This window comes from Macaca nemestrina, chromosome 14 (assembly GCF_043159975.1).
Source record: "Macaca nemestrina isolate mMacNem1 chromosome 14, mMacNem.hap1, whole genome shotgun sequence".
Lineage (NCBI taxonomy): Eukaryota > Metazoa > Chordata > Mammalia > Primates > Cercopithecidae > Macaca > Macaca nemestrina.
The window spans coordinates 55,140,209-55,166,891 of NC_092138.1; the positions used below are offsets into that span (position 1 = coordinate 55,140,209).

Consider the following 26,683-nt stretch of genomic DNA (forward strand, 5'->3'; position numbering starts at 1 on the left):
TAGCAAAGAGCCCCTGGAACAGAGTAGGCAAACAAGCTGAAGAAGATATAATGGAGTCCTAAATTAGGGAAGGCTTCAGGTGAGGGCCTTTGCAAGTACTTTTACTTTTACTCTAAGTGAGATGGGAGGACACTGGACATTTTGAATTCAAGAGTGACAGAATCTAAGTTAAGTTTCAACAGGATTATCTTGCTGCAGGGTTAAGAAAAAGGTGGGAATAAAGAAACAGCATAGTATGTTTAGGAAGCAAACGGTGGCCAAGGAAAGGGTATGAGTGTGCTGTAGTGAGAGCGAGATTAGAAAAGGAAATAGGAACTATGTTACGATGGACCTTTATCTCTTTGATAATAATTCTGGACTTTTTTGCAGATGATAGATGTTAAACCTAAGAGTAGCATGATCACATTTATATTTCAGAAATCACAGGCTATGGCAGCATTTCTCTCCCCAGGAGAGAAATAAGAGTGAAGCAGAGAAAATTGTTAAGGGGCTCTGATTTTTACAACTTTGTTTAGCTACCAATAAAAAAGATTAAATATAAACAGTAATTTAAACAAAAATAAGTTTAAACATTTTTAATCTAGGGTTATCAAAGTGGTTCCTCAACCAACAAAAACTTACGACTTTTTCTGTATCATTAGATTATCATCCTCAACACTTGTCATTTATGTTATGATCCAAGATTGCTGTTCCATTTCCATCCATCGTATCTGTATTCTAGTCAGTAGAAAGAAAGAATGAGAAAAGTGTGTCACCTCCCCTTTAAGGACATGTCCCAAAATTTGCTTACACTATTTCTAATTATATCTTTTTTTTGTCAAGAATTTGGCTTCAAGAATTTGGCTTCATCTAGCTGTCAGCGAAGCTAGAAAATGAACATTTTATTTTGTGTAGCTACGTACCCAGCTAAAATTCAGTTTCTATTGCTGAGGGAGAAAGAAAAAAATGATATTGAGGACAACTATATGATTCTCGCTCAGAGACTAGTCCAGGTGAGGTTTGCTGTATTCCTGATCTCAATTGCTGTTTCTGCAGGTAGAGGACAGCATGTAAATTTAAGCAAGGTTTACAAAGGAAATCAGCCAGATTTGGTGAATAATTAGATCTAAAGGATGATTAAAAAACACATCTAATTTGAGATTTTGACTGAAACTGATTTTATGACAAGGTCATTAAGCGAGACAATGTCTTAGTCTGTTAGGGCTGCTATAACAAACTACCATAGACTGGGTGACTCATAAACGAAAGAAATTTGTCTTTCACAGTTCTAAAGGCTGGAAAGAGCAACATCATGATGCCAGGTGATTTGATGTCTGATTAGAGCTAGCTTCCTTATTGATGGCCATCTTCTAGGGCGTAATGTGGACAAGGATGTTAGGTTGCATTTACAAAGACACTAATCCCATTCTTTAGGGCCCCACTTTCGTGACCTAACCACCTCTCAAAGATCCACTTCCTAACGACATTACCTTAGTGGTTAGTATTTTAACATATAAATTTTTGGGAGGAACACAAATATTCAATCCGTAGCATGTGGGGATTCCTGGAGAAGAAATAGATACGTACAAAATGTTTGATTTTGTACAGATTGTATTTGAAATGCTTCATGATAGTTATCTGGAAGAAATTCTTATTTTTACATTATATTTATTTCTTAAAAGAGTAATGTAAACCACAGAACATACATTTCTTAGAGTGTAATAGTACTATCAGAGTGGTTGAACTCATTTGGTTTTCAGTCCTGGAAATTGCTCTAGGAAATATATTTCTGTTTACTTAGGAGCTACCTGTTATTTTATTCTTGACCCTTCTGGCATTTGCTAGCATACAAGCATAGGTTACGAACTCACTCAAAACAATTTAATTTTGTTTTAGAGAGAAATAATGCTAATAAAATGTCTTAAAGTCTGACCTCTATTCTTTTGTATCTCCTGTGGCAATTATCTAGTCAGGAAGACCCACCTGTAGAAATAAGAGGCTTCCTGAAACCAATACAACATCAAAAGCAAACAGTGTGTAACAGCATTTTTGCCATTTCTCCCCATCAACAGGGATGCTTGAACCATAAATGCCAATTAGTATTGCAGAGGTTAGGGTATCACCTTTGTAAGTAGAAGCCAGAAGAATACAAAGAGTTGTTTGCTCTGCTTTCTACCTGTCTTTTAGCCTTCCCTGGTTCTATCTTTCTATAGGCCTAATCCTGAAAACCTGGAAGACTCCAAGAAAAAAACTCTGGAAAAAAAAAAAAAAAGAAAAAATAGCAATTGATTGTGTGAAGTGAAATAAGCCAGGCACAGAGAGACAAATACCACGTACCCTCACTTACATGTGGAATACAAAACTGTTGAACTCACAGGTTACCATTTGGATGTGATCCAATTCAAGGTGATTAAAAATGAGAGGACCGCTTACCAAGTTGAGATGAGTAATGAGACCAATTAAGTCTCATTAGGTCTCCTCACTTGAGAATGCAATACTACAACTAGTACAACTACTATAACTGAAAATTGTTGTTGCTATTAATGTTGTTATCAGATTTCATAGAAAATTATTCTGGAGCAAATGCCCTTTGGCTTACAAATTTAGGGCTGGAAAACCATCAGTGGGTAAACAGATGACAAGTTGCTTTGAAAGAATGATTTCTCACACAATTAACTCATTTAATCCTTATAATTAAATTGAGAAAGAAAATATTCACATTTTTCCAGATGAAGAACCTGAGGCTTATAGATTTTCAATGACTGTGCCAAGTTGACAGAGCTAGAGTATGAAAGAGTAAGAATTTGAACCAAGGAATATCTGATTTCAAAGCTTTTGATAGTATTCCACTATACCATGCTTTTCATACAGATCTCACATTCATTGAACAGAGTATACTTTATATTACACATTATTTCAATTTTCAAAGTGCTTAATATGCAATGAGAATATTTATTGTACATTTATGCAAATTATTATATTCTACTGTCACAGCAGAATTCACTAGTCATAGGTCCCTTTTCTATAACACAAGACTATTGTGCACTTTGCTAAGTTTGGTTTGATAAATGTATGGCTTGTTTATTTATTCAAATTGTCATTGAGTACCTACTAGAATACTGTCAGATAACGAGGGCATAAACATGAATGAGCTATAATGCCTCCCATCAAGGAATCCTAGCAAAATGGGAGAAACAAGCAAACAGACCAAACATATAATGAAAATGTCTGAATGTAGAAATGATGTAGATAAAGAGTTGTAGGAGAACGAAGGATAAAAGAACCAGGTTGAATTTAAGAAAGATTTCATAAGGAACACAACGTTTGGGCTGAGTTTTAAAAGGAGCTCATTTAAGGATGAGATTTTAAAGTGGAGAAAAGGGAGTCAAACTTTCTTGGCAGAGGAAACACATGTAAACAAACATAATGGTTTGAAACACCAGCTCTGAAGTTGAATTCTTTGGGTTCAAAGGGTGTTTGTGCCTTTTTCTAGATTAGATGAAATACCTTAAGAAGGCTACATACCTTCCATAAGGGGCTTTCTTATCTTTAAGAAAAATGAAGGTTTCTACTATATGGGGTTATTATAAAATACTATAAATTAAATAATTCATGTAAAAAATTATCAGAATACCTAACATGCAAGGAACACTCATTAAATATTCGTTAATACTACCTTTTTATTCAGTATGGCTATGCTTCCATTATTTAATAAACTCATTATCTAGTATGGTAAATGGAATATTCTGGTTAATTATATACTCTAGTCAATAGTTATATTTTATTTGTGAAATTGTAATTATCTGAAAATTAGAATACTGAAGATGACTTCAGGGAAGATTGAATAGATGTACTTTTCCCTATTTCTCCTTGCAAGTACAACTAAAAACCATGAAAGTTATATGAAACAAAAGTAAGAATACTAAAACATAGAGCAAAAAAGCCATACCAGCTAGGGACTTCGGAATTCAAGAAACCTCATGATATAGTTTGAATGTTTGTCCTCTCCAAATCTTACGTTAAAATGTAATCCCCAGTGTTGCAGGTGGGGCCTGGTGAAAGATGTTTAGGTCATGAAGAAGATTCCTCATGAATGGATTGGTGCTGTCCTTGTGATAGTGAGACAGTTCTCATGAGATCTGGTTGTTTAAGAAAGCATGGCACCTCCCCCTCTCTCTCCTGCTCCTTATTTAGCCATGTGATGTGCTGGCTCTTTATTCGCCTTTTGCCATGATTGTAAGTTTCCTGAATCCCTCTCCATAAGCAGATGCTGACACTATATTTCATGTACAACCTAAAGAACTGTGAGCCAATTAAAATTTTTTCTTTACAAATTAACCTGCTTCCATGTATTTATTTATAGTAATTTGAAAACTGACTAATATAGAAAATTGGTACCAGGAGTAAGGAGTTGATGTAAAGATACTCGAATATGTAGAAGCAACTTTGGGACTGGATAATAGGCAGAAGTTAGATTTTAGAGAGCTCAGAAGACAGGAAAAAGAGGGTAAGTTTGGAGCTTCTTAGAGACTAGTTAAATGTTTGTGACAAAAATGCTGACAGAGACATTGACAGTGAAGTCTAGGCTGAGTTCTCAGATGGAAATGAGGAGGTTATTGGGAATTGGAGTAATAATTACCTGTATTACACCCTAGCAAAGAACTTGGCTGTATTGTGTCCATGCCTTAGGCTTTTGTACAAGGTTGAACTTAAGAGTGATGAGCTAAAGTATCTGGTGGAAGAAATTTCTAAGCACCAAAGCATTCAAGTTGTGGACTGGCTGCTCTATCAACCTGTGCTTAGATGTGGGAGAAAATAAATGACTTTAAGTTGGAACTTATATTTAAAAGGGAAGCAGAGCATAAAAGTTTGGAAAAAATACGTACTCTGGCCATATGGCAGAGAAACAATCCAAACAGGCTTTGGAGAAACCACCTGCTAGAGGGATTAGCATGTCTAAAAGGGAGCCAAGTACTTATATTCAAAACAATGAAAACAATACCTCAAAAGCATTTCAGAAGTCTTTGAGATAGCCCCTCCCATCACAGTTTCAGAGGCCCCAGAGGAAAGAATGGTTTCTGGGGCCAGGGCCTTGCTGCCCAGTGCAGCCTCAGGACACTGCTCCCTACATCTTGGTGGCTCAGGGTTCAGCCTTGGCTCAAAAGGGGACTAGGTACAGCTTGGGCCACCACTCCAGAGGGTGTGATCAATAAGCCTTGGAGGCTTCCACACAGTTTTAAATCTGTAAGTGTTCAGAATGCAAACATGAATGAGGCTTTGTGGCTTCCACTTATATTTTAGAGAATGTATGAAAAAACTTGGATGCACAGGCAGAAGCCTGTTAGAGAGCTGGAGCCCTCATAGAGAACCTCTAGTAAGGCAATCCCAAAGGGAAATGTGGAGTTGGAGTCCCCACACAAAGTCCCCATTTGTGCACTGCCTCGTGGAGCTATGGGAAGGCAGCTGCCACCCTCCAGACACCAGAAGGGTATATTCAGCAGTAGTTTGTTCCCTGCATCTGATAAAGCTGCAGGCACTCAACTCAAACTTGTGACAGCAGCCATAGGAGCTGTACCCTGCAAAGCCACCGAAGCAGAGCTGCCCAAGCTCTTGGAAGCCCACCCCTTGCACCAGTGTGCCTTGGATGAGGGACATAATGATTATTTTGGAACTTTCAGATTTAATTAATTTTCTGCTGGATTTCAGACTTGCCTGGGGTCTATTGTCCCTTTCTTTTGACCAATTTCTCCCTTGTGAAATGATAATGTTTAACCAATGCCTATATAGCCATTGTATCTTGGAAGTAAATAACTCAGTTCTTTAACTCACAGGTGGAAGAAACTCATCTCCAGATAAAACTTTGGATGTTGGACTTGAGGCTGGAAAAAGTTAAGCCTTTGGGGAACTATTGGCAGGGTGTGATTATATTTTATAATGTGAGAATGACATGAGATTTGAGGGTACAGAGGCAGAATAATATGGTGTGGATGTTTGTCCCCTCTAAATGTTATGTTAAAATGCAATCCCCAATGTTGGAGGTGGGACCTGGTGTGAGGTGTTTGTGTCATAGAGACAGATCCCTCTTGGTGGTGTCCTCAAGATGGTGAGTGTGTTCTCATGAGATCTGGTTATTGAAACAAGTGTGGCACCTCCTCCTTTTCTGCTGCTCCTGATCTCACCATGTAATGTGTTGGCTCTCCTTTGCCTTCTGCCATGATTGTCAGCTTCCTGAAGCCCTGACTAAAAGCAGATGCTGGCATAACATTTCACATATACCCTACAGAACCATAAGCCAAATAAACCTCTTTTCTTTATAAATTACCAAGCCTCAGGCATTTCTTTTCTTAATGCAAACACTGATTAATACACTACATAATGATGAGCTTCCTCCTGCTTTTTTTTTTTTTTTTTTTTTTTTTTTGCCTCAGATACCTATAAATGGGGCTGAAGAAGCCAGCAAGCTGGAAGCACCAATGGGAAAGACATTTAAAAAAAAAAAAAAAAAAGGAACAGGGCAAGAAGGCTGACTAGAGGTAGCCAGGTGAAACAGCTGGAACTAATGAACTAAGATGACTGGCACATTATTAACAGATCTTTAGAGGGAAGGCACTGAGAGTGGACAGAAGGAAGACACACAAGCTGGGATGAAGGAGGAGAAAGCTGGGAACCCCGCATGGGACTACTTCACATTGGGACTCATTCCTGATGCACAATGATTCCAGGAAAAAGGATGAGTTGAACTAACAAAAAGCAATTCTCTCCACAGGCCTCTGGAATCCCAGGCAGAATAAGACCCCTCAACCACATGGATACTTGAGTTGGCAAGGAAATCTGCTTAAAGAAGTGGTAGAGGCAGCACACCAGCCAATGTAAAGCCCAGAGGGTTTGGTGTGAGAGTGTCATAGAGGAGCATGGCCAGGAACACCTATCCTATCCCCCTAGGCTTGACTTGCTCTCATAGGAGACTTTAGACCTAGGGGAACTATTGGAGCTGAGCTGAGCAGGGTGGTCTTGTCCATCAGATGGGGCCGGTCTGACCTGAGCATCCCTCAGTCTGCTGTCTTACTCTGGGACCCCAGCCTCTGCCATGCCTGCTTGCAATGTAGCATTAGGAGTACTGAGGGTCTGCATCATAGCTTCTGCACTGGTGGACCACATATGACCAATAAAGAACTGCAGTGGGTTGACCCTGATGAGCACACACCAGTCTGCCCACTCTCTGCCCTAACTGTAGCTTCCCATGGGCCCATGGTCACCACCTACATTGCTTTACTGGCATGTGTGTCCACGGGAGGATCTTGCTTTCCCTGTCTCACCAACACTTGTGTGCATATGCCCCCTGCCCTGCCACTGCTGCTGATGCAACTGCACTCTACCCCCCTTACCCATCTACCTGCCATTGCACTGGGAGCCTTGGTGAGCACAGAGAGTACAGAGCTTACCAATCAAGCCCCTGCCAGCTCCCTGCCCTTGCACCAACACTGATGCTGGAGTGAAACTAGGCATGGAGAACAGCAGACCCTCCCTTGCCCTAAGTGGCCACTTCTGCTTGCATAAATGTACACAGAGGAAGCACACGGTCCTGTGCCCACCAGCACTCTGCCCCCATGCTAACAGCACCACCAGGGCAACCACATGCACAGACATCAGCAGGGACCACCAATACCTCCAGCTATGCTGCCTCTGCAGCTGCTGTGAACACCTGCATGGAGGCCAGCATCCTGGCACCAGCTAGCAGCTGATGAGCATGCACCCCACTGTGCTGCCACTGCCACTTCTGCTGACATGTGAAAACAAGGATAGATTCCATGAAATGCTCTGGATAGTACCACTCATCAGAGTGCTGTGACTAGCAGTCTAGGAACAGCTCAGCTCCCAACCCAGCACAGTTGGTTTCTAGCCTCTAGGAGGCAGAGAACAAAGCCAGGGTCCAATATCAGTCCCCCAGATTTACCAAATGTAGTCCAGGAGTTGTGAGCTGAGCCATGTCCCCCTAAAATTCTCCAGAAACACTCAGTGAGTTGACTGAACCCACCTTATACTACAATCAATGCTCAAGGTCATCAAATAGGATTAAAAAATAAACCCCATCTAAAGGACAGCAACTTAAAAGATTGAAGAATCATAAGCCCACAAATATGATAAAGAACCAGCACAAGAACCTTGACAACTCAAAAAGTAAGAATACCGTCTTTCCTCTAAATGACTGCACAAGTTCTCTAGCAAGTGTTTTGAACCAGGCTGAGATGGCTGAAATGACAGAAATATAATTCAGAATATGGACAGAAACAAAGATAATCGAGATGCCGGAGTACACTGAAACCCAATCCAAGGAAGCTAAGAATCACAATAAAATGATAGAGGAGTTGACAGAGAAAATAGACAGTATAGAAAAGAATATAACCAACCTGATAGAGCTGACACTAAAAAAATTTCGTAATGCAATTGGAACATTTTTTTTCTTTTTTTTTTATTTCAGACAGAAGTCTCGCTCTGTTGCCCAGGCTGGAGTGCAATGGCGCCATCTTGGCTCACCGCAAGCTCTGCCTCCCGGGTTCATGCCATTCTGGTACCTCAGCCTCCCGAGTAGGTGGAACTACAGGCACCAGCCACCACGTCCGGCTAAATTTTTGTATTTTTAGTAGAGAGTGGGTTTCACCCTGTTAGCCAGGATGGTCTCAATCTCTTGACCTCGTGATCCACCCGCCTGGGCCTTCCAAAGTGCTGGGATTACGAGCGTGAGCCACCTCGCCTGGCTAATTGGAACTTTTAATAGCAGAATAAACCAAGCTGAGGAAAGAGTCTCAGAGCTTGAAGACTGGCTTTCAAAAATAAGAGAGTCAGATAAAAATAGAGAAAAAAGAAGGAAAAGGAATGAGAAAAACCTCTGAGAAATATGGGACAATGTAAAGAGACCAAATCTATGACATACTCGTATCCCTGAAAAAGATGGAGGGAACGGAAGCAATGTGGAAAGCATATATCATGATATCGTCCATGAGAACTTCCCCAACCAAGCTAGAAAGGCCAATATTCAAATTCAGAGAACCCCAAAAAGATACTTCACAAGAAGATCATCCCCTAGAAACATAATAATCAGTTTCTCCAAGGTTGAAATGAAAGGAAAAAATGCTAGACACAGCTGGAGGGAAAGATTTGGTCACCTACAAAGGGAAGTCCATCAGACCAACAGATGTCTCATAAGAAACCCTACAAGACAACAGAGATTGAAGGCATATATTCAACATTCTTAAAGAAAATAAATCCTAATCAAGAATTTCATATTTTGTCAAAGTATGATTTATAAGCAAAGGAGAAATAGATCCTTTTTAGACAAGCAAATGCTGAGGTAATTTGTTACCACCATACCTTCCTGAAGTAAACATGGGAAAGAAAGACTGTTAACAGCAACCACAAAAACACACAGAAGTACACAGATCAGTGACATTTCAAAGCAACCACATAAACAAGTCTGCATAATAACCAGTTAACATAATGATGACAGGATCAAATCCACAAATATCAGTAATAACCTTGAATATAAAAAGGCTAAATGCCCCAATTAAAAAGCACAGAGTGGCAAACTGAATAAAGAACCGAGACTCAACAGTATGCTCTCTTCAAGAGGCCCAGATCATATGCAATGACAACCATATGCTCAAAATAAAGGGATGAAGAAAAATCTAACAATCAAATAGAAAACAGAAAAAGGCAGAGGTTGCAATCCCAATTTCAGACAAAAAAGACTTTAAACCAATCAAGGTCAGAAAGGACAAAGAAGGGCATTACATAATGGTAAAGGTTTCAATTCAACAAGAAGATCTTATTTTCCTAAATATATATACACCCAACACAGGAGCACCCAGATTCATAAAACAAGTTCTTAGGAACTTTCAAAGAGACTTAGATTCCCACACAATAATTGTAGGAGACTCAAACCTTATTGACAATATTAGACAGACTGCCAAGGCAGAAAATTAACAAATATATTCAGGAACTGAACTCAGCAGTGTATTAAATGAACCTGATAGACATCTACAGAACTCTCCACCTCAGAATCAGAATATACATTGTTCGCATCACCACATGGCACATACTCTAAAATTTACCACACAATTGGACACAAAACAATCTACAGCAAATGAAAAGAGCTAATATCATACCAACCACTCTCTAAGACTATAGCACAATACAATTAGAAATCAAGACCAAGAAAATCACTGAAAACCATACAATTACATGAAAATTAAATAACCTGTTTCTGAATGACTTTGGGGTAAATCATGAAAGTAGAGCAAAAATTAAGAAGTTTGTTTCAAACTAGTGAGAACAAAGATACAACATACCAGAATCTCTGGAACACAGGAAAGACAGTGTTAAGAGGAAAATGTATAGCACTAAATATCCACATCAAACGTTAGAAAGATCTCAATTTAACTATTCAGTATCATAACTAAAAGAACTAGAGAGTCAAGAGCAAACCAATCTGAAAGCTAGCAGAAGACAAGTAATCAAAATCAGAGCTGAACTGAAGGAGGTTGAGACATGAAAGAACTTTCAAAAGACTCACAAAATCAGGAGTTGTTGTTTCTTTTTTTGAAAAAACTAATACAGAGGCTGCTAGCTAGACTAATAAAGAAAAGAGAGAAGATCCAGATAAACACAATTAGAAATGACAAAAGATATATTGCCACTGGCCCCAGAGAAATACAAATAACCATCAGAGAATATTATGAACATCACTATGCTCACTGGAAACTAGAATATTGTGAACATCACTATGCTCACTAGAAATTAGAAAAATCTAGAAGAAATGGACACATACACCCCAGCCAGGAGCTAGGTTTTTGAAAAAAATTAATAAAATGGATAGATTGCTAGCTAGACTAAAAAAGAAGAAAGAAGACCCAAATAAAAATAATCAGATATGTAGAGGGGGATATTACCATTGACCCTACAGGAATACAAATAATTATCAGAAACTATTATGAATACCTGTATGTACACAAACTATAAACTCTAGAAGAAATGGAAAAATTTCTGGACACATACACCCATCCAAAACTGAACCAGGAAGAAATGGAATCCTTCAACAGACCAGTAATGAGCTCTAAAATGAAAGCAGCAATAAATAGCCTACTAACCAAAAAAAAAAAAAAAACCCTGACCAGAAGGATTCTAAAAAAACGAGGAGGGGTACTCCTCCCTAACTTATTTTATGAGGCCAGCATCATCCGAATACCAAAATCTGGCAGAGACACAACAACAGAAAAAGAAAATTTCAGGGCAATATCCTTAGTGAAGATTGTTTCAAAAATCCTCAAAAAAACATCTGGCAAACCAAATCCAGCAGCACATCAAAAAGCTTATCCACCATGATCAAGTATGCTTTATCCCTGGGATGCAAGGTTAGTTCAACATATGCAAATCAATAAATGTGACCCATCACATAAGCAGACCTGAGGTCAAAAACCATATGATTATCTCAATAGATGCAGAAAAGGCTTTCAATAAAATTTAAAACACCCCTTAACGTTGAAACCCCTCGATAATGTAGGCATTGAAGGAACATACTTCAAGATAATAAGAGCCATATATGACAAACCCATAGCCAACATACTGAATGGGAAAAACTGGAAGCATTTCCCCTTGAAAATCAGCACAAAACATTAATGCCCTCTCTCATCCTATTCACCACAGTATTAGAAGTACTTCCCAGGGCAACCAGGCAAGAAAAACAAAAAAGGCATTCAAATAGGAGGAGACAAAGTTAAACTATCCCTGTTTGCAGATGACATAATTCTGTATCTAGAAAACTCCATAGTCTCTATCCAAAAGCTCCTTTAGCTAATAACTTCAGCAAAGTCTCACAACACCAAAGCAACATAAAAAAATTACTAGCATTCCTGTACACCAGGAATAGTCAAGCCAAAAGCCAAATCAGGAACTCAATCCTAATCACAACTACCACAAAATGAATACAATACCTAGGAATACAACTAACCAGGGAGGTAAAAGAGCTATACAAAGAGAACTACAACAGTCCCATTCCAAGTGGAAGAAATTGGCCAAAACAAGGAAGCTATAGGCCCCATGGAAGTCCAAAAGCCAACAAGGCAGCCATCAAATCTTAAAACTCCAAAATAATCTCCTTTGACTCTGTGTCTTACATCCAGGGCATCCCTATGCAAGAGGTGGACTCCCAAGGCTTTGGGCAGCTCTGCCCCTGTGGATCTGCAAGATACAGCCTTTGCAGCTACTTTCATAGCCAGGCATTGAGTGCCTGCAGCATTTCCAGGTGCACGGTGTAAACTGTCAATGGATGTACCATTCTAGGGTCTGTAAAACAGTTGCCCTCTTCTCACAGTTCCACTAGGCAATACCCTAGTGGGGACTCTGTGTCGGGAATCCAATCCCACATTCATTCCCCGAGTAGAGTTTCTCCATGAAGGCTCTGACTCTGTAGCAGATTTCTGTCTGGACATCCATGCATTTCCATACATCCCCTGAAATTTAGATGGAGGTTCCCAAAGCTCAACTTTTGTTTTCTGCAGACCTGCAGTCCCAACAGCACATGGAAGCCACCAAAGCTTGGGGCTTGCAACCTCTGAAACAATGGCCCAAATCGTTCCTTGGACCCTTTTAGCCACAGCTGGAGCTGGAGTGGCTGGGACACAGAGCACCAAGTCCCAAGGCTGCATAGAGCAGCAGGGTCCCGGGCCTGGCCCAAGAAACCATTTTTCTTTCCTATGCCTTCAGGCCTGTGATGGGAAGGGCTGCCTCAAAAAGCTCTATGTTCCCTGGAGACATTTTCCCCTTTGTCTTGGCTATTAACTTTCAATGCCTCATTACTTGTGCACATTTCTGCAGCTAGCTGAATTTCTCCCAAAAATGTTTCTTTTTTTTCTTTTTCTAAATTATGGTCAGGCTGCAAATTTTCTAAACTTTTATGCTCTGTTTTGATTTAAATAAAAGTTCCAGTTTCAGATAATCTCTTTGTCAATGCATACAGCTGAATGCTTCCAGAATCAGCCAGGTCACCTCTTGAATGCTTTGTTTCTTAATAATTTCTTCCACAAGATACCCTAGAACATCTCTTTCAAGTTCAAAATTCCACAGATCTCTAGGGCAGAAGCAAAATGCCACCTGTCTCTTTGTTAATGCATTGTATGAGTGACCTATACTCCAGTTCCTATAAGTTCCTCATCTCCATCTGAGACCCACCTCAGCCTGGATTTCATTGTCCATATCACTATCAGTATTTTGGTCAAAACCATTCAGCAAGTCTCTAGGAAGTTCCAAATTTTCCCACACCTTCATGTATTGTTCTGATACCTCCAAACTGTTTCAACCTCTGCCTATTACCCAGTTCCAAATTCACTTCCACATTGTTAGGTGTCTTTATATCAGTATCCCACTCCCAGAACCAATTCTCTATATGAGTCCATTCTCACTCTATTATAAGGATATTACCTAAGACTGGGTAATTTATTAACAAAAGAGATTTAATCGACTCACAGTTCTGCATGGCTGGGGGAGGCCTCAGGAAATTTATAATCATGGCAGAAGGTGAAGGAAAAGAAAAGTATGTCTTAAGGGCAACAGGAGACAGAGAGAGAAATCAGGAAAACTGCCACTTTTTAACGATCAGATCTCATGATAACTCACTCATTATCATGAGAACAGCATGGTGAAAACTGCCCCCATGATCCAATCACTTCTCATCACATCCCTCCCTTGACACACAGGGATTACAACTGGAGTTGGGATTTGAGAGGGAACACAGAGCCAAACTAAATCAAACCCTCATTACCTAGTCTAAGCTAATTACCTCAAAAAGGCTCTATCTGTAAATAACAACCCATTGGGGGTTATGGCTTCAACTAATAAATTTTAAGAAGATATAAGCATTCAGTCCATAATAAACTGGTTTTCTCCATCCAAACATTACATACACACACACACACAAAACCCATACCCACACCCACACCATTGAGAACCAAGAAGGGATACTGGACTTTAACTTGTACAAGGGCCAATAAAATACTTTGAACACTTTCCCCCTCAGGCCCACTCCACTTACCACTGGTCTCATGTCAGAGAAAATCTAGAAGGAAATTGAAACTTTCAACCCACTGGGTAGTAATTAGGCCCCCAGACCTGCAGTGTCAGTGAGGCTACATGGTGAGACTTGACTTATATTTAGCACTGCCACCCAGTAGTAATGAGGTGCCCCTTCTGTACCTTATGAGGGAGGTACTTGAGAAGATCCTAACGAGAGTCAGACTTTTGACCACCACCCAGTGATAATGAAGATATCATTTTTTTTCCACTCCAAACTTTCTTCTACTGTCAGTGAAGGTCAAATGTAGACACTAATGGGACATTCCTACTCTCACCAGAAAGGAAGGTACCAGTAGCGGCCTAGTGGAGGAGAACTAGAATTAATATCCTCACTCAAGGGTAACAAGGCATCCTCATCTCAGATGTCAATAGAGGCCAGGCGGGGAACCTATACTTCTATACCACCACTTTATCTTGCTGGAGAAGTGTCAGAGGAAGCTAGCTAAAACAGAAGGCTTAAATAAAACACAGAATCTCATAGCATAGTGCTCAGAATAACAAGTTTTAATTTAAGAAAGAAAGACATCTAACTAAAAAAATAAAAATATAGTATTTAATATATTCTAACACTAACATAACAGAGGTATTAGAATTTTTCTGAAAAGGATTTTAACTTAGCCATTAAAAAGATGTTTTGAGAAACTATTATTACTGCACTTGAGTAAATGAAAAAAAAGTATTAACAAATAGAGAACTATATTAGTCGGTTCTCATACCGCTCTAAACAACTTCCCGAGACTGAGTAATTTATAAATGAAAGAGGTTTAATTGACTCACAGTTCTGCATGGCTGAGGAGGCCTCAGGAAATGTATAATCATGGTGGAAGAGGAAGGAAGCACATCCTTCTTCACAGGCAGCAGGAGGGAGAAGTGTCCACAGTGAAGGGGGAAAAGCCTCTTATAAAATCATTAGATCTTGTGAGAATTCACTCACCATCATGAGAACAGCATAGGGGAACTGCCCCCACGATCCAGTCATCTCCCACGAGGTCCCTCCCCCAACACATGGGGATTACAATTCAGATTACAGTTCAAGATGAGATTTGGGTGGGGACACAGAGCCACACCACATGAAAAACCTCAGCAAAAATATAAAATACATAAAGGAGAACCAGATGGAAAATTTAGAATAAAAATTATATTGGCCAACTTAAAAAAATATCGATGGATGTGCTCAACACCTGAATGCAGAGATCAGAAAGAAGAACCCATAAACTTGAATATAGAGCAATAAAATCTTGCCAAGATGAGTAAGACTGAAAAGTTAGATTGGAAAAAAAGAACAGAGTCTCTGGGACCTGTGGAACTATTAAAAATAAATTTACATTCATACCATTGGAGTTCCACAAGGAGAAGAGAAAGAGTGAAAGACAGAGAATATATTTGGCCAATTTGTCAAAAACATAAACATACAGTTGAGCAAACACCAAACAGACTGAACTCAAAGAATTTCCCACCAAGATGCATCATAAACTTCTCAAAAATAAAGACAAAAGTAACAAACATCTTCAAAGAAATAAGAAAGAAACAAAATATTATCTACAGAAAGAAACATAATGCTAAAGGCAGCAAATATTTTATTAACAACTACAATGGCCAGAAGATAATGGCACAATATTTTTCAAGTGTTGAAAGAAAATAACTGTTAGCTCAGAATCCTATATCCTTCTGAAGGATATATTTACTGAAAATATGCTTCAGTAATAAAGGAACACCATGACAATCTCAGATGAAGGAAGACCAAGATAACTTGTTGCCAAAATACCTAAAAAATGGCTAGAAAAAATTTTCTAAACTGAAAAGATAAAATAAAAGAAGGATTCATGGAATATCAGGAAGGACCAAAGATAAGAAAAGCATAAAATATGATAACTATAATACCTTTTTATCTAATGCTTCTAATGCTCTGCTTCATAATTAAAGCAACAATTATCACACTGCTTAATGTGGTTCTTTATATGAAGGAAATATTTAAGATGATTATAATAGAAGGAGGATAGAAGGAAGAAAATGGAGGTAAGATTTCCACACTTTACTCAAAATAGCAAAACAATAACACCAGTAGACTGTGATAAGTTATGTAGATGTAATATAATAGTTATAGCAACCGTCAAATACACTCAAATACACAATAGAATGCTATTGAACCTTAAGAAAAGGAAAAAAAGTCCTGTCATTGGCAGCAACATGGTTGTACTTGGAGGACATTATATAAAGTGAAAAAAAGCCAGGCATCAAAAGACAAATGCCACATGATCTCACTTTTATGTGAAATCCAAAAAATAAACTCAACTAATAAACACAGACTAGAATGGTGGTTGCCAGGGGCTAAAGGGAGGAGATGAATTGGGAAGATATTGGTCAAAGAACACAAAATTTCAGTTACACAAAAAGAATAAGCTCAAGAGATCTCTTATACAACATGGCAACTATAGTTAATAATGATGTATAGTATACTTGAAAATTAACGAGAGTAGATTTTAAGTATTCTCACCACCAAAAAAATAAGTATATGAGGTAATGTGTATGTTAATTAGTATATAAATTGAACCATTCCACAATGTATACATATTTCAAAACACTATATTATACATAATAAATATATACATTTTTACTTGTCAATTAAAAATTTAAGAATAAAATGATAAAGAAACTCTAGGTAAATGAAAATGTAATTATAAAATATGTTTAAGAAGCCCACAAGAGGGCAGGAAAAGAAAACACAGAAACAAACAAAAAGGAAAAAGAGAGGGCAAAAGAGAAAGCAAAAGTTAAAATTGTAGGCTTAAGATCTAACATATCAATAATTAATGTACATGGAGGTTGTCTAATCCCATCCATTAAAAGACAAGGATTGAGAGATTAGTTTTAAAAATAGTACCCAATTATATTCTATTTACTAGAAACTCACAGCAAATAAAACAACACAGGGAGACTGAGAGTTAAAGGATGGAAAAAGATACATCGCACAATCATTAATCCAAAGAAAAGAGAAGTGCCTGTATTAATATTAGGTAAAATAGACTTCAGAGCAAATAAAATTACTGGATACACAGAAAAACTGTATATATTGGTAAAATGATCAATCCCCTAAGAAGTCATAGAAATCCTAAATGTTCAAACACCAGACAAAAGAGCTGCATATTATGTGAAGCAGACGCTCTCATGATAATGAAAAGAGAATTAGACAAATATACTATTAAAGTTGGAGAATTCAACATCCCTCTCTCAACAACAGATAGAACTAGACAGAAATCAACAAGAATGTAGAACTCAACAATACTATATCCACTGAAATATCCACTGATATATCCACTGAAAATATGCTTCAGTAATAAAGGAACATCATGACAATCTGAGATGAAGGTATTATCTTGAAACCAAATATCTTGTTATTATCTTGAAACCAAAACCAGAAATAAATGAAACAACAATAAAAAATAATATTCATCAGTATTAATATAACACTGCACCCAACAACAGAAGAGTCTCTTTAAGTGCACATGTAACATATACCAAGATAGAAGGATGAAATCCTGAGCATAAAATTCACCTCAACAGATCCCCCAAAAAACCTGAAATCATACAAAGTTTGCTCTCTGGCCACAGTGGAATTAACCTAAAAAGAAGTAACAAAAAGATAACATAAAAATTTTCAAGTAATTAGAAACTCATAACATGTTTCTAAATAATTCATGGATCAAAAAGAAAACCTCAAGTGGAACAAAAAATGCATAGCACTAAATGAAAATGAAATCATAGCATATCAAAATGTGTGCGATGGTGTTAAGGCAGTTTTGAGAAAGAAATTTAAACAACTAAATGCTTACATTAGAAAAAAAGGAAAGCCCAAATCGATAATGTAAGTTTTCTCTTCAAAAATCTAGAAGAGTAAAATAAACATGAATCTACTTAAATGGAATAATAAAGATAAGAGAAGAAAATGTGAAGATGAAATAGAGAAAAATCAATGAAATAAAAACCTAGCTCTTTGAAAACATCAATACAATTGACAAATCTCTACTACGACTGAAAAAGAATAAAAGAGAGAATATACAACATTTTGGTATCAGGAAGAAAATAGCGGCTATCACTACAGAGCCTGCAGGTACCTAAAGAATAAAAGTGGAATACTATGAAGAATTCTGCACATATAAATTTGAAAAGTTAGATGAAAAGAACCAACTTCAGGGAGAACACACTACACAATGCATCCAATATGAAATAGACCATTTAAATGGCTATATAACTATTAATTAAATTTGAATTCATAATATAAAATTTCCTAAATGAAGCTCTATAAGCACAGATGGCTTTACTGGAGAATTCTAACAAAGGTTGAAGAACCTTTGTTCTAAAGAAGTGTTAATACCAATTCTGTATTAGGGTTCTCTAGAGGGACAAAATAATAGGATATACGGATATATGAAAGAGAGTTTATTAAGGAGAATTGACTCACATAATCATAAGGTAAAGTCCCACGATAGGCCGTTTGCAAGGAAACCAGTGGTAGAACAGTCAGAGTACCAAAACCTCAAAAGTAGGGAAGCCAACTGCAGCCTTCAGTCTGTGGCCAAAGGCCCTGGAGCCCCTGGCAAACCATTGGTGTAAGTTCAAGAGTCCAAAAGCTGAATAATTTGGAGTCTGATGTTCGAGGGCAGGAAGCATCCAGTGCGGGAGAAAGATGAAGGTCAGAAGACTCAGCAAATCTGCTCTTCCATCTTCTCCTGACTGTTTTATTCTAGCCACACTGGCACCTAATTAGATGGTGTCTACCCATATTGAGGGTGGGTCTGCCTCTCCCAGTCTAAGGACTCAAATGTTAATGTTAATCTCCTTTGGCAACACCCTCACAGACACACACAGGAACAACATTTTGCATCCTTCAATCCAATCAAGTTGACACTCAATATTAGCCATCACAAATTCTTTTTATCTCTTCCAGAAAATTGAAAAGGAGGGAGAATTTCCCATTTTATTTTATGAAGTTGGTATTGTCTTGAAACCAAAACTAGAAATAAATGAAACAACAAAAGAAAACTACAAAGCAACATCCTTTATAAATATACATGCAAATTTTTTTAAAAATATGATCAAAGAGAATTTAGTAGCACATAAAAATAAGTATATACCATTACAAAATTTAATGTATTCCAAAAATTAGGGCTGGTTCAATTTTTGAAAATTAATCAGTATTGTTTACCATATTTAATTAAAGAAGAAAAATCATATGATTATATAAATTAATGCAGAAAAACTGTTTAAAAAATTAACACCTATTTATGTTAGATAGTCTCAGAAAAGTGGAAGTAAAGGAGAACTTCCTCAACTTTATAAAGGATATGTACAATACATCTCAATTAACATAGTTGTTAATGGTGAATGACCATTCAAAAGCAGGATCAGTGCAAGTATGCCTGTTGTCAGCACTCTGATTCAACGTAGTGCTGGAAATTCTAGCAAGTACAATAAGAAAAGTATCTGAATAAAGGCATACATATCAGAGTGTAAAAACATTAAACTGTTCTTATTTGCAGATGACATAATATTCTGTGTAGAAAATTACATGGAATCTAAAAATAAATCTCCTAAAATGAATAGATGAATAAAACAATTTCACAGAATAAAATATAAACATACAGAAATATAGCACTTTGAGAGGCCAAGACAGGTGGATCCCGAGGTCAGGAGATCAAAACCATCCTGGCTAACACGGTGAAACCCTGTCTCTACTAAAAATACAAAAAATTAGCCAGGCGTGGTGGTGGAAGCCTGTAGTCCCAGCTACTTGGGAGGCTGAGGCAGGAGAATGGCATGAACCCTGGAGGCAGAGCTTGCAGTGAGCCAAGATCATGCCACTGCACTCCAGCCTGGGCAACAGAGCAAGACTATGCCTCAGGAAAAAAAAAAAACATACAGAAATAAATTGTAATTCTACAAACTAGCAAGAAACACATAGACTGGGAAATTAAATGCAATAGCATTTATAATTCTTCGAAAAATGTGAAATAATTATGTGTAAGTCTAATAAAGTTTCTATGGTCTTACATGCTGATATCCATAATCTGCTGATAAATACAAGAAGATTGAAATAAAGGGAAAGACATACTGTGTTTGTGGATTGGAAGACTCAAAGATATCAATTCTCCCCAAATTGACATAAAGTTTAACACAATTTTTACCAAAACACAGCAAAAGTTTTATATTAATACAAGAGTTTTCTGAAGTTTGTATGGAAACACAAAGGAACTATAGTAGCTAAAACAATTTTTATAAAAAGAAGAGAGTGAGAGGAATTGGTCTACCTGATTTCAAGACTTACAATTACAGTAATTAATACTGTGTCGTGTTGGAGGACAGATAGACATGTATCAATGAAACAAAATAGAGCAACCAGATATATTCCTATTCCTATACAAATGTGCACAAGTAATGTTTGACAAAGGTCCAAAATCAATGAAATGAAGAGAAGAATGCCATTTAAGCAAATAGCAATCAGGCAATTGGATATTCATAAGCCAAAAACTGAACATCATCCTAAATCTCATACGTTTTACAAAAATTGACCCAAAATAGATCATTGACTTAAGCATGATGTAAAAAACTATAAAATGGATAGAAGAAAATATGAAAAAAAAATCAGAATTTAGAAGCAAACAGAATTCTTATACTTGACACCAAAATATAACCTATGTAAGGAAATATTGGTAAATAGAAGTTCATCAAAATAAAAAATTTTGTTGCTTGAAATATCTTGTAATAGAATCGAAAACAAGATGCAGACTTAGAGAAAATATTTGCAAATTACTTGACTGTATCAATGTTAATATCCTCATTGTGCTCTCATACAACAGTTTTGCAAGATTTTATAATTATAAGAAACCAAAGGGTACATGGGATCTTTCTTCATTATTTTTTACAACTACATATGCAAGAAAGGGCTAATATCTAGAATATAGAAAGCAATCCCAAAGTTCAATAGTTTAAAAAGAGAGAGCATGCCAACTTGAAAATGGGCAAAAGATATGAATAGTCATTTCACCGAAGTGGATATACAGATGGCAAATAAGATGAAAAGATGATCAACATCACAATGAGATATAATTACATATCTATCATAATGGCAAAAAGAAATAATATTGAGAACACCAAATGATAGTGATGATGGGGGAACACTGGATCACTCATACACTGCTGGTGAGATTGTAAATAGTTCAGGCACTCTGGACAATAGACAATTTCTTTAAAAAAATCAACTTGCAACTACTCTATGAATCAGCAATTGTACTCTTGGGCATTTAATCCAGAAAAATGAAAATTTATATTCATACAAAAATCTGTATGTGAAAGTTTATAGCACCTTTGTTCATCATAATCAATGATTAGAAACAACCTGGATGTCCTTCTATAGATGAAGAAGTAAAAAATTTCATGGTACCTACTTACCATGGAGTAGTACTCAGAAATAAAAGGAAACTAATGATGCATACACACAACAAGAGAATCATACTGAATAAAAAATCCAATCCTGAAAGGTTATATACTGCATGATTCCATTTATATAATATTATTGGGATAACAAAAGTTATAAAATGAAGAAAAAAGTAGCAGTTACCAAACACTAATAGTGAAGTGGAGGGGGAAGGACGTGAGTGTGACTATAGAAAGGCAATGTAAGGAATCCTTATGGTGATGACAATGTTCTATAACTTGACTGTAGCAATGTTAATATCCTCATTGTGCTCTCACACAACAGTTTTGCAAGATTTTATAATTACAAGAAACTAAAGGGTACATGGGATCTCTCTTCATTATTTTTTACAACTGCATGTGAATCTACAATAATCTCAAAATGAAGAGTAATTTTAAAAAACAGAATAAAATGAATTATACTATTCCTGGCCTTATAATTTCCATTCTCTGGATGCCTTTCCCTTACCTTAATTTCTCCCTTCTTACTCTCTCCATTCTTCCATTCTTCTGTTTAATTTTATTTTTCTTTTCTCTCCTTTTTCTTTTTGTTTTTTTTTTGTTTGTTTGTTTTGAGAAAGAGTTTTGCTTTGCTGCCCAGGCTGGAGTGCAGTGGCGCAATCTTGGCTCACTGCAACCCTCATCTCCTGAGTTCAAGCCATTCTCCTGTCTCAGCCTCCCGAGTAACTGGGATTACAGGCGTGCGCCACCACGCCTGGCTAATTTTCTAATTGTTGTATTGTTAGTAGAGACAGAGTTTCACCATATTCGTCAGGCTGGTCTTGAACTCGTGACCTCAGGTGATCCACCCACCTTGGCCTCCCAAAGTGCTGGGATTACAAGCGTGAGCCACGGTTCCCAGATCTGTTTAATTTTTTTAGACACATCACATTTCAGACCACTTGTCCTACTCTACAAGTTTTCTCAGTCTCAACTGCTACTCAAATCTTCAACTACATGCTCTGATTCCACTGCAGCCACAGCCAATCAACTACATAAATGTTTTGAGCTCAGTCAGTCACTTTTCAAAGTCCCTGGTCCCTTTTTCTGCCACTTCTGGACTCTAGTGAAATGCTACAATGGACGAGGCAACTCGAAAATGCAGAGCAGTTTTCAAAGTTTGTGGGACAAACTTTTAAAAAGGGTGGAGTAGCAGGGGCAGAATGAATGAGATCCACGTAGATAAATTTCCTGTTACTCCTCCTGGTAGACTGCTTAAGGAATGGATCTGGCTGCGTCTCCTTGTGGCTCATTGTAAAACATTGACTCATATGGTAATATAGCTTCTGGCTTTGCTTGCTGTTTTTCCATACCTCACTTTCCTACTTTTCTAAATTTTTTGCTGCCCTGGGAGTGAAACTCTTCAAAATAAAATCAGCAGTTAAATCCTGATTCAGTATTTGTTTTTCAGGAAATACATCTTATTAATTTTTATAATTTCCACTCCCATACACACAGTATTTTCTTTGAAATTCTAGACTAAGGCAGTCAAGAAATATTTCACCTCTGTTTAAGTATTTGGGTTTGTTCTTGTTATTTTTTATGATAACAACCAGCTAATTCGGAAACAGCTTAGCATAGTGGTTTATAGAACTAATTTGAGAGTCAGAAATTCCTTGCTTTAACATTTACCACTTGTTTGCATTTGAGTAAACTATTCAAATTTTAGGAGCATGAGTAAATTGGTGATGATAATATCAATGTCACAACATTTTTAGGAGGATGAAACAAATGATGTTTAGAAACACATATGGACTAACGAATCTGTAATTAATATTACAGATGCTCTATCTTTTTCCATGTTCTTCTCAGCAATGCTTTTAACCAGTTATAGTTTTGTGGCTTTGTCATCGGGGGGGGGTCTTCTTGCTTCAGCATATAATTTTTTTAATATGTGTGTTTCTTTTAGGATCACTTCTCAAACTGCCACCTTGATAACAGACCACAAAAGAGCAGTACTTGAATGCCTGGTAGCCAAGTCTTTATACTACTAACCATGGAAACATAGTCCAGTCACTTCACCTCTGTTAGCTTTACTCTTCCTATATGTAAAATGAATATAATGAGATATTATGAGAGTTAAACATAGCAGTGTGTCCAATAAATACTCATGGTGATCACAACTTCAGGTGACCTTCCCTCCTTCCTGCATCTCTCCTCTCCCCTCCCCCTCCCCTCCCCCCTCCCCCTTCCCTCCCCTCCCTCCCCTTCCTTCCTTCCTACCTTCCTACCTTCCTACCTTCCTTCCTAATATTCCATCTTGCCTTGAGGTGCTACATCTCCATGGGCAAAAATTTTCATATGATTTTATTTTAGTATTTCAGTAACTGATATTCCATAAATTTACAGCTTAGAAACACCTGTTTATGGTGTTTTTGTTTTAATTTCACAGTGCTACAATAAGGCACTAGCATTTTTATATATTAATATATAGATATAAGCAAAAGACACCAGGGTATGGGGTTCTTGATTAATGCTTTTATGTATTTTCCCCATAATGGTTTTAAACATTCACTGTCATAACTCTTTTCTTATTAGTGAATGTTTGATGTGCATATGAAAGGATATCATTGCTGAAGATTTTAAAACATAAATTATATGGCATCTGTTGGTATGTTGTAAAAAAAAAATGGGGAAAAATGCGTAACTACTGAATATAGCTATTTAGGAATGCCCTTAGTGTAAAAATGTGATAAAGATGTAGAGAGAAAAAGAACTGAACAAAATTAATAAAACAAAAAATAAAAGGAAACCACTTAAGGAAGCATTGTACAGCTCTTCTTCCTTCCAAGACTGAAATGTGATATTAACTAACTGCCAATCACTATAGCTTTATTTAAGTACATTAGCCATGGAGAAGGGTAATAGATTTAATACTAGCTTGTTTCTCATATTGAGTTACTTACTAATGTGAGTGGCAGTAGAATTATTGTGATCAAATGAACACATTTACGTGCACCTGTGTAATTTAAGTGAAACGTTAAATCACAAAAATGTAAACAACAGTGTGTGCTATTTGTCAGAAACTTCCAGGGAAAATTGTCAACGAGGACTTTATTGCTGCTCTGAGAAATAAGTGCATGCATCTAGAGTCAGCACCTGCCTTAAGTATTTCTGTGATAGGTCTTGCCTTGAATTTTTATTAAAATATCAGGACCCAAACACCTGACTTCCAGGGTGCTGCTTCCGGTTGTGTGTATTGACAAAGAGACCTAATTTACTAATTAGCTTGTCCAGTTAAAATTCACCCTTGCTTTTTATACTTTACATCTGCTCTCAACCTTTTATTCTACGTTGACAAATCAGAAAACTGGAAAGAAAGATTTATAGCACACATATTTAAACTGTATGCATAATCGGGATTTAACTTAATCTTCTAGGCAAAATTGAACATTTTAAAAACTAATATGAACATGTTAGGAGCAACTGTCAAATAAATTTTTCATCTACAGCAGTATCATCCAATAAAAATATAATATGAACCACATATGCAATTAAAAAATTTTTAGTAGCCATGTTTCAAAAAAGTGAAAAGAAACACATGTATTTTAGACTTACAGCATATCTTAGTGTGAACTAGTATCATTTCAATGCTTAATAGTCACATGTCCTGAGCGATGACCTTTGGAAAGCACAGATCTAGAATCTAGACATAATATAAGCTTAAGTGGTGTAAAATTTAAGAACTGCTGTGGGATTTTTCTGTACAATTATAGACAACTATAACACTAAGCAATAATTAAAAAGTGTTTGGAACAAAAATTATTCAAAATTTTAGTATTTCAGAGGCAGAGTTTGAATATGACATACTTGTGGATGGAAAGAAAGTTGTAATAGATTACTTGCTTACATTTTTAACTTAATGATTTGTCAAGATGACATAAAGACGCAATCAGGCTGAGGTATGGAAAATAATTTATGTCACTGAATTTGCAACTCAATAATATTAGGGTTAAAATTAGAACTGAATTAAATTAAGTTTTCTTGTTACTTTTCATATACCATACCAACTGGAATGTAAAGATCGATGAGGGAAGAGAAGACTCTTTTTCCTGAACGACTCACGATTAAGTGGGTAAAGAGTGTGATCTGTTTGAAAGGGATAACTTAAACAAAAATAAAATCCAACAAAGTCTAAAAAATTTAATTTATACATATTATTAGTCCTTACAAGTCAGTAGGATTGCCAGGTGCAGTGGCTCACACCTGTAAGCCCGCACTTTGGGAGGCTGAGGCGGGTGGATCACCTCAGGTTGGGAGTTCAAGACCAGCCTGACCAACATGGAGAAACCCCCTCTCTACCAAAAATGCAAAATTAGCTGGGCGTGGTTGCACGTGCCTGTAATCCCAGCTACTCAGAAGGCTGAGGCAGGAGAATCACCTGAACCCAGGAGGTGGAGGTTAAGGTGAGCCGAGATTGGGCCATTGCACTCCAGCCTGGACAACAAGAGTGAAACTCCGTCTCAAAAAAAAAAAAAAAAAAAAAAAGTCAGTAGGATGATTTATCATAGCAATAAATTTTAATAGAGGAAAAACCTTAATTTTTTATTTTTTATTATTAAAAATTATTTTTTATATCTTGAGACAAAGCATGTACTTTCTAAACGTTTTAAAATAAACAGTCTGATATGTAACAAATGCATATCCAAACATGCTTCTATTGTATAGATTTTTTAAAATTCATAACTTTGTAAGATGGTTTGTTTTGTAAATCATACTGTCTTGGGCCGGGCATGGTGGCTTATGCCTGTAATCCCAGCACTTTGGGAAAATATACTCAAGGATATGTCAAAATGCTAATAGTTGTTTTTGGTCATTTCTTTCTATTTTTTTACTTTTTGACAGTTTAAAAGAGTAATTTTAATTTAATAATAAAGCCAATGAGGCTTATCTCATCATACAAAGAAAACATAAATTGTTGCATTTGAATTCATAAAAAGTAAAAATTTCTCTTAATCAAAAATATTCAAAAAGAAAAAGACAAAAGCCTGAGAGAACTATATGTGACAAACAGAACAAGAAGTTAATAGCCTTACTGTACAAAAAATTAAAACAAATTAAAAATAAGGATTACAAGAAAAGAATAGTCAAAGCAAAAGGAAAATAACAC

The 26,683-nt window shown here is 36.9% G+C and overlaps 1 long non-coding RNA gene across 2 annotated transcripts in view; it reads right to left on the minus strand.

Annotated features, from left to right (window-relative positions):
• Positions 1-26,683, minus strand: part of LOC105498390 (uncharacterized) — a 94,396-nt gene that overhangs the window by 38,126 nt on the left and 29,587 nt on the right. For both annotated transcript variants that reach the window (XR_011612646.1, XR_011612647.1), the window contains exon 3: positions 622-717. This is a non-coding gene — a long non-coding RNA (uncharacterized lncRNA). The remainder of the gene's footprint in view (positions 1-621; positions 718-26,683) is intronic.